This window comes from Ceratotherium simum, chromosome 13 (assembly GCF_057802395.1).
Source record: "Ceratotherium simum simum isolate JZ-2026a chromosome 13, ASM5780239v1, whole genome shotgun sequence".
Taxonomy (NCBI): domain Eukaryota; kingdom Metazoa; phylum Chordata; class Mammalia; order Perissodactyla; family Rhinocerotidae; genus Ceratotherium; species Ceratotherium simum.
In genome coordinates this window covers 1047619-1055613 of record NC_141912.1, presented here as the reverse complement: position 1 = coordinate 1055613, position 7995 = coordinate 1047619, and the positions used below count along the sequence as shown (strand labels likewise).

Sequence of the window (7995 nt, the reverse complement as noted above, 5' to 3'; positions counted from 1 at the left end):
TGCTCAGCTGTTTGTAGTTGTTGTGGGCTCCTCAGTCTCTTTATCAGGTGTGGGGAGCCCCAGCACAGTTGGCTGCAAGTTCTAATACCACATTGGTGTTGCAGTATTTCTTTTAAGTGAGTAGGCCCCCAGCATGACAGGTTGTTAGGCTCAGGGCCTTACAATTGCTATAAGCCTCCAGCCTTTAGGTCTCTTGTTAGCTCTCTGAGGATTGCAGCTGGGTGGGGCTGGCCTCAGGCACAGGAGCACCCAATTGTTTCAGGCTTTGGAAGGTGGGGCAAACCCCCTATGTGGGTCTTTGAGAAGCACAAGTCTTCTGCAGCTGACAAGCCCTGCCTCCCACAGGTCCACACACAGTCAACACAGTCCTGCCCCGTGTGCGTGCCCCGACCTCCCAAATTGGACCCAGTCTCTCCAGGGCGGGAGCCCCACACACTCCACCACTGCCCCACACTCTCTACCCGCTCCTTGTGCACGCCCTGCCCCAGTGCAGTCGGCTCAGTTGCCAGGCTGCAGAGAATCCAGTCACCAATCTATGCAGGCCCACAAGTTGCCTGAGGGCTTGTTGTTGGGTGGAGCCAGTCTCTAGGGTGGGCTGCCTGCCCTGGCTGAGCTGGATCACATGAGTGCTCTAGTGGGTGGGGCAGACCTGGGCTAGCAGGCCTCAGGGAGAACTCCAATGGCGTCTGTGTCAGCACGCCCACATCAGGCCACAACAATGGCCGCCGCCAATGTCCCAGTCCCTGGAGAGGTCTCACCCCTCACCGAGATGCACTCAGGGCCTATCAGGTGAGTCTCTTTTCACCAAAGCACTGTGCACCTTTCTTTCTGGTGATTTTAGGTTGCTTTCTGAAACGGGTGAGTTTGTGCTTGGGCCCTTTAAGAGCCAGTTTTACTTTCTTTGTGAACAAGCTTTTCTGGAGGTACTCCCCAATGTTTTAGTAGCAGGCAAAGTCAGATATTATGCCACTCGTCTCGATTGTGCTGGGCCCACAAAATGCCCACAGCGGGGGCGCTCCCCAGCTCAGGGCCCAGCTCCTCCAGGGAGGGCTGCGTACCTGTGTGCTGCTCCCAGGCGGCCATGAGGCGCTGCGGCTTGTGAAGGCGGCGTTTTTCCTCTCCAGAAGGGAGTTTCTGCCTCTTCCACCTCAATTAGGTTTGTCAGTTGTTGCAGGAGGTCCTCTTATCCAGTTTTCAGTTCTGTCTCAGGGGTAATTTTTCCACGAGTAGTTGTAAATTGGCTGTGTCCGCGAGAGGAGGTGAGTTCAGAGTCTGCTTACGCCGCCATCTTGACTTCGACCCAGTTGTTTCTTCTTAACTTGTGATTCCCTATCTTTAGGTCTCCCCTTCTCCATTTTAACTTGCTATGCAAAGGGACAGTGTTCAAGGCTGTCTTTTCTTCAGTCATGGTATTCTCCAGAATGAAGCATCTTCTACTGCGTGTAGTGTATGGCCTCAGGATGTCTTGGTTGACTTTTGCTCAAAAGTCCCACTCTTCCTTGTTATCTTTTATCTATTTATCACATTCATAACCCAAAAGAATGTGTAAGTTAATGTACTGTAGAATGCATTTTCCTCTAGCTGTATACATTTGCATGAAATTATGATACAGAGAAAAAGAAAGTGAGGCTGTCAGATTTGTTTTGTATCCTGTGCATGATTTTATTTTGACTCAGAGCATGTATTTACTTCCATGGCTAGAAATCATGCCTGGAGTAAAGGGGAGATGTTTACCCCATGATTAGAGAGTGTTCACTATGTGTATTATGTGAGGCAAATTTGCTATGAACTTGGAAATAATGATCATTTGTAGCCTATAGAACCATTTTTACATGTAATTCTCCGGAGCTGGTCTTAAATTCCCATCAACATGGGGGAGAACCCATACTGTTCTGAAAGTGATTGGAGCTTAGTGGCCACGGTTGCAAACGTGTCTGAGCCTCTGGGTTTCAGGCTTTATTGTCCTCCTTTGTAGAGGAAGCTATTCAGTAACTCGTGGATCATTGAGAACACAACTTGCTCTTTAGATTCTTGGCCGCTGTTCTGGTCTCTAGACCCAATCACTGCTAGTTTGGGTTTCATCGTGGAGTTTATGCTAGTGCATTCCATGGCATGGTTAGTGGGGGTCGCAGTGAACATCAAAAGATTCTGAGTGAGGTGGGAGCCAGCCCAACTAACCATTTGGACTCTCAGATGCTTATGCAAATATCATTGGTCTAGAACCAAATTGACTGGAAACCTTACATGAAGACAAGATTTCTCCTTTCCAGTCTTTTGACAACAGCGGTATAGACCACCTCAGAGGGTTTTGCTGCTGCTAATTTTGACCTCAGAAGAAATCTGTATGTTTTCAAAGCTTCAAGTTGAGATAGGCAGGAAGCTAGATATGAGCTGGGAGCAAGGTCACTCCACCAGATGCAGCTTCCTAATTGCTGGGCAGTGGCTCTTCTGATGTGCAGGACTCCCCCCAACCGTGACCAAGAGTGGCAGCAAGCCTCATTCTACCCTCATTTGCATTGCAGTTTTGACCCCCACTCCATGGGGGCTCATCACCCTGACAGTTCCAGAGATGCCTGTGTAAGGAAAAAATCTCCCCCTCCCGACGTGAGGGTGGAGACAATGCCCCAATTGGCACACGTTCCGAGACCCTCACCCACCCCCGGACCAACATTCCAAAACCACTGACAACCACGACTTTGGTGCAGTTGTTCCCCCTCGAGCCTGCCCACCCCTCCCCTTGGGGTTGTACTTTTGCTTTGCTAATAAATCTTCCTCTGTTAAAACTTCTGCTGTGTGTCCACTCTCAAATTGTTTTGTGTCTGTGAACCAAGAACCTGGGACCACGCCACACCGAGCTGACCTGTGCGGGTAACAAAGTGATCCCCCAACGCTAGAATTTTAGGAAAGCCATGGTGATCTTTCCCAAAGCTTCTTCCCCACCATGAACATGGACCAAGGACCTATAGATCACCTCCCAGTACATTGTTTCATTTACTTTTGACAAAAGACGTCTCGACCTCCAGTAACCTTGTTATTTCAATCAGTTTTTTGCACAAGCAAATTTTAGGGCAACAAAGAATCTGAATGGCCTTATGAGGTATTCTTAAGTAACAGTGGGCTTGTTACTTAAGAACAGTAAGTAAGAACAATTACTTAAGAATTACTCAATGGGAATATGGGTCTCATTCAACATTTGAAGCAGTACCTGTCCTCCAGGTAAGACACAGGCCCCAACTCTGCAGAGCGATTACCTGGGGACGCCACCCTTCTTCCCCATATTTTACCTTCCCTATCCCTAACCTTAACATGATGGCATATATTTGGCTTTTGTTTAAGAAGGTTGTTGTTGGTTTTTTGTTTTTAAGAATTATTTTTGAATTCCTTTCCTGATAAAACTGTTGGTGGACTTGGTGTTGAGAAAACCCACTGATTGTTTTGTCAAGAGAGAGGTTCACAGACACAGAGCTGGCTGGAAAGCAGAAAGCAAATCGCCTGAGGTAGATGCGAGGCTGTAGAAATGCAGATCTGGGCCTTCCTCGCTTCACACTGCTCATGTAAGATGAGAGGTGCAGACCCAGAAGAGTACATCTCTGTGGTTCAGAAAAAGAAGACTGACTCCCTGGGGCATCTCACCTGTAGAGGGTCAGCTGTTTGTCTACAGTGGCCCCACAAATGATTTAACCCATCAAACTCAGAGTGGAGACTTCATCATTATCGCCTTGGGTCCAATCCAATGTCACTGTACCTCAGAACAGCACAGATATAATGCTACTGAGAGAGACTTGAGATAAAAGTAATACATTTTCTAAATGAGCAGCGGGGGTGGGGGAGTAGGCTAAAACATCATACAGCTGTTTTAGAAAGTTAGTAGCAAGTTTTTTGTTTTGGTTTGTTTGTTTGCTTGTTTTCCAAAAGGCTGGGAGCAAGATTCACTGAGGTGGTCAGAGGGCAGGTGAACAATGAGTATAATATGTATCCGCAGGTCTACTGTACAATGAAGACAAACTCGCCCAATTGTTACAAAGACCTATTGGAGCAGAGATTGATAAAAATTATTGTCAGACAGAAATACAGTGTCACAGAAATTGATAGGACCAGTCTTGAGGGCATACAGTTATGTGTCTTTGTATGTCTAATGTATGAACTGGAAGATCAAAGGTGAAGCCCTGTTACGCCCCCAGGGAATCATGGGCCTGACACAGACTCCACGGGGCACCTACTCTCAGCTTCTCCTCTCAGAGCTCTATGTTCTTGTGGGCACAGCTCTAAAAACATTTACATGTTTTTGAAAAATGTTAACAGTTCAGTTCAGGGGCAAACTTATAGACCCATACAGTCTAAAATAAAAGGATTTTCTACGAACATAAGCAGCTTAGAATTCCTACCATTATGTCAAGTACTTGTTTCTGAAAAGTAAATAAGATCAGAATTAAGAGCTGGTGATCAAAGGGACATAGCATTATTTATAGTTTCCTACAATAGCAGGGGCTGGAAGTCCTATTATTGCTGCTCAGAAATGAAGACCATACGATTAGAGATGGTTTCTTTGATCATTTCTCTAAAGCAATCCCGTTGTCAGTGGATGGCTTCCCAGAAGTTAGTGTAAACCAGCCCAGAAAACACATCACAAAAGGACATTCGGTATGGCTTTACTCTGAACAGACTTCAAAAAGTCTTGCTAACAACCGTTTCCGACTCAGCTGGGCTCCGGGTATGACTAACTCTGGCACGGATGGTGGCCAGGCCGAGGGGCTGATGTTTCTCTGTGGCCAGCTTTGGGTTAGGGCTATACCAAAGGGCACATCAAAAGCTTCTCTCAGTTTTCCCCTTGAAGAAATATATAAACTATAAGAAACTGAGAAAATCTCACAGTTGAAAAAAATCATGGCTGTCCCATCACGGGTTGTTCGGATCTGCTGAACTGCTTCATTTTCACCCAACCTCCATTTTTACACGCACTTGTTGACCAGAAGTAGAGACAGTCACTAGTATCTGCTCAGCATATCAGATTTGTCCCAGGAAGCGCCAAAGGAGCTCTCTTTTACTCATCCACATGTAACTTGTCACCTGTGTAGGTGGCCTGTAGTGATCTAGAGGCCTCCTGCTACTGATTTATGGCCAGATTCTGAGCCAACAGCCACAAGGGCAAGTCTTCAAGAGGCTGTGGCAGCACTGGAGATTCTGTTCATGTCTATGTATGTACGGGTTTATGGGTACATCTCTTACAACTGTACCCCAAAGCCAATTCTAAATGAAGCATGATACAGCCACGCCAAAGGGAATCCATTGTTGATACTTCTTATGGGTTGAATTGTAACCCTTCAAAAAAATATGTTGGAGTCCTAACCCCCAATACCTCAGAATGTGACCTTATTTGGAAGAAATATCTCTTTATAGAGATAATCAAGTTAAAATGGGGTCATGAGGGTGAGACCTAATCCATTATGTCTGATATCCTTATAAAAGGGAGAAATATGGACAAGATACACATAGAGGGAAGACGGGATGAAGAGATGCAGAAAGCAGATGTCCATCTACCAGCCAAGGAGAGAGGCCTGGGTCGGATCCTTGCCTCAGAGCCCTCAGAAGGAAGGAACACTAACAACACTTTGACTTCGTACTTCTAGCCTCCAGAACTGTGAGACAGGAAATTTCTGTTGTTAAGCTACATAATTTATGGTATTTGTTATGGCAGCCCTAGCAAACTAATGCAATACTTAATTCATCAATTTGTAAACATCTTGCCAGTTAAACCAATATTCTAATACTCAGGTATTGATAAGTGTTTCTGAGCTTTCTCCTTCATTTCCTCAGTATGCATTCGTGGAGAAAGCTTCAAAGAGAAACTCTAGACCATGCAGACTCATTGACTGAACTCCAGGGAAGGTGGCTGGTGGAAAACTGGAAAGGAAAAGGTGAGTTTCTGGCAGAGAGTGGGATAGACAAAAAGCCATTGGTGGAGGCCTGACTGTTCTTGGGGCAGGAGGAAAGTACGAAGGCCATGGGTTGTGATCTGGCTTGGAGCCTGGACCAGAGCAGTTTAACTCCAAGAAACAGTGAAGTTTCTGCTGCACGTAGGAAGGAAAGTGCTAGTGAAGGCCACCTGGGAGTGAGAAGACAGGTGGGCCCCTTCCAGCGCCTGATGGAGAAGCCCCGGGCCCCAACACCAGGCTGCGGGCAAATGGTGAGCAGGGGGTGCTGGGCACAGAGCAGGTGCACCTGGCATGGCAGTGGGGGGGATGACGAGGATGTGCAGAGCGCCTGGGGTAAGCACTAAGACACCTGGAAGTCAAAGGCACACAGGACATGACAGTCTGCAAAATAAGAGGTGTGTTCTCTTCTTTCCAAGCTCCAGAAAGACCTGAGTTTACCCCATTCCTGGAACTTGCTGGGATGTTCTCTTCACCTGAAGTCTCAGTTTTCTCATCTTGAAAAGGAGAGTAACAATAGTGTGTTTCTCATCGTGTGTTGTGAGGATTGAATGCGATAATGCCTATCTGGCATGTGGTAACACTCAGTAAATGCAGGCTAAATAAGAGAGAGATCCCCCAAACCAGCATTACGTGATCTACAAGCTTCCTATTTTATATTGCATTTGGTAGAGTAGCGTTTGAATTAATGGTATAGATAATAAATTGCCATGTGCAGAAAACATCTCAAGTCAGAGCTAGCATGGGTTATCAAGAACGTCTGTTTCTTTGTGTGGGCATTATCAAACCCCAGACCAATTCAAGGCTACCCTGGTGTCTCTGCAGCATTCACGGAGGTGTGTGCTAACTGTGGCTGTCCACGGATGCTGAGATGGCGAGATTTATTCCTCTTCTCAGCAAGTACTTATTGTGCCCCCTCCTTTGCCAGGCAGTGCTGTAGGCCCCAGTGCACCCCTGCCCGCCTGTCTTGGGGCTGGTGTCCTAGCAGAGGGGGATGGCCAACAACAGAGTCATGGTGAAATGAGCCAGCATGTCGTTTCAGACAAGAGTGAAGGGTGTTAGGAGGATGTGCTGAGAAAATAATGTAATATTCCAACTGTGCCAAGTGACAAAGCGAGAGACACAAACTCCAGCCAGGAACCTCTGAAGGCAAGGCAGCTCCACAGATCCAAATAAAATGGGTTTGGGGGCATATCTGCCTGGAACTGGGCTCTGGGGAGTTGTCTCAAGTTATAGATCCATATCAAGAATGCTGTCCTGATACCTTTGTTTCTATGCCTATATTATTACTGAACTATGTTTCTTTGGGGTGATTTGAGGGGTGGGTGGATGGAGAACATATGGAGGATCTGAGCAGAAGAGAGTGGCCAACCATTACCACCTTCCCGGGCCCTGCAGTGGGCCGTGATCCCTCAGCACTGCCCTGTGTGAAGGAGAGATTAATATGCTAGAAGAGCCTGGACTTAAAAAAAAAGGAAAAGAGAGAAGAGGAGAGGATGGGAGGGGAAGGGAGGGGAGAGAAGAGAAAAGAAAAGAAAAGAGAATATTCAGTTGCCTATATACATTTCCACTGTGGACCTTGTTCTCATGTCCTCACTTTCTTTTTAATAATAACTCTACTGAGATACGAGTCAAATACCACACAATCCACCCTTTTAAAGTATACAATTGAATGGTTTTTAGAACATTCACAGAGTTGTACAACCATCACCACTATCAATTTGAGAATATTTTCATCACCCCAAAAAGAAATTCTGTACTCATTGATACTCACTTCCCATCTCGCCCCAGCACCCCCAGCCCCTAGCCCTAGGCAACCACTAACCTATGTTCTATCTCTATGGGTTTACCTATTCTGCACATTTCACATAAATGCAATCACACAACGTGTGGTCTTGTGTGACTGGCTTCTTTCCCTTAGCGTGTTTTCAAGGCTCATCCATGTCATAGCATGTATTAGTGCTTCATTCTTTTTCATGACTGAATAATATTCTGTTGTATGGATGGACCACATTTTGTCTAATCACTCATCAGTTGATGGATTGGCTGCCTCACATTTAATTCC

The 7995-nt window shown here is 46.2% G+C and overlaps 1 long non-coding RNA gene across 5 annotated transcripts in view; it reads left to right on the top strand.

Annotated features, from left to right (window-relative positions):
* The first annotated feature begins 644 nt into the window (after positions 1-644).
* The window catches only part of LOC147915348 (uncharacterized), a 68510-nt gene continuing 61159 nt past the window's right edge, over positions 645-7995 (top strand). For all 5 annotated transcript variants that reach the window (XR_015553922.1, XR_015553918.1, XR_015553920.1 and 2 more), the window contains exons 1-2: positions 645-789; positions 5815-5915. This is a non-coding gene — a long non-coding RNA (uncharacterized LOC147915348). The remainder of the gene's footprint in view (positions 790-5814; positions 5916-7995) is intronic.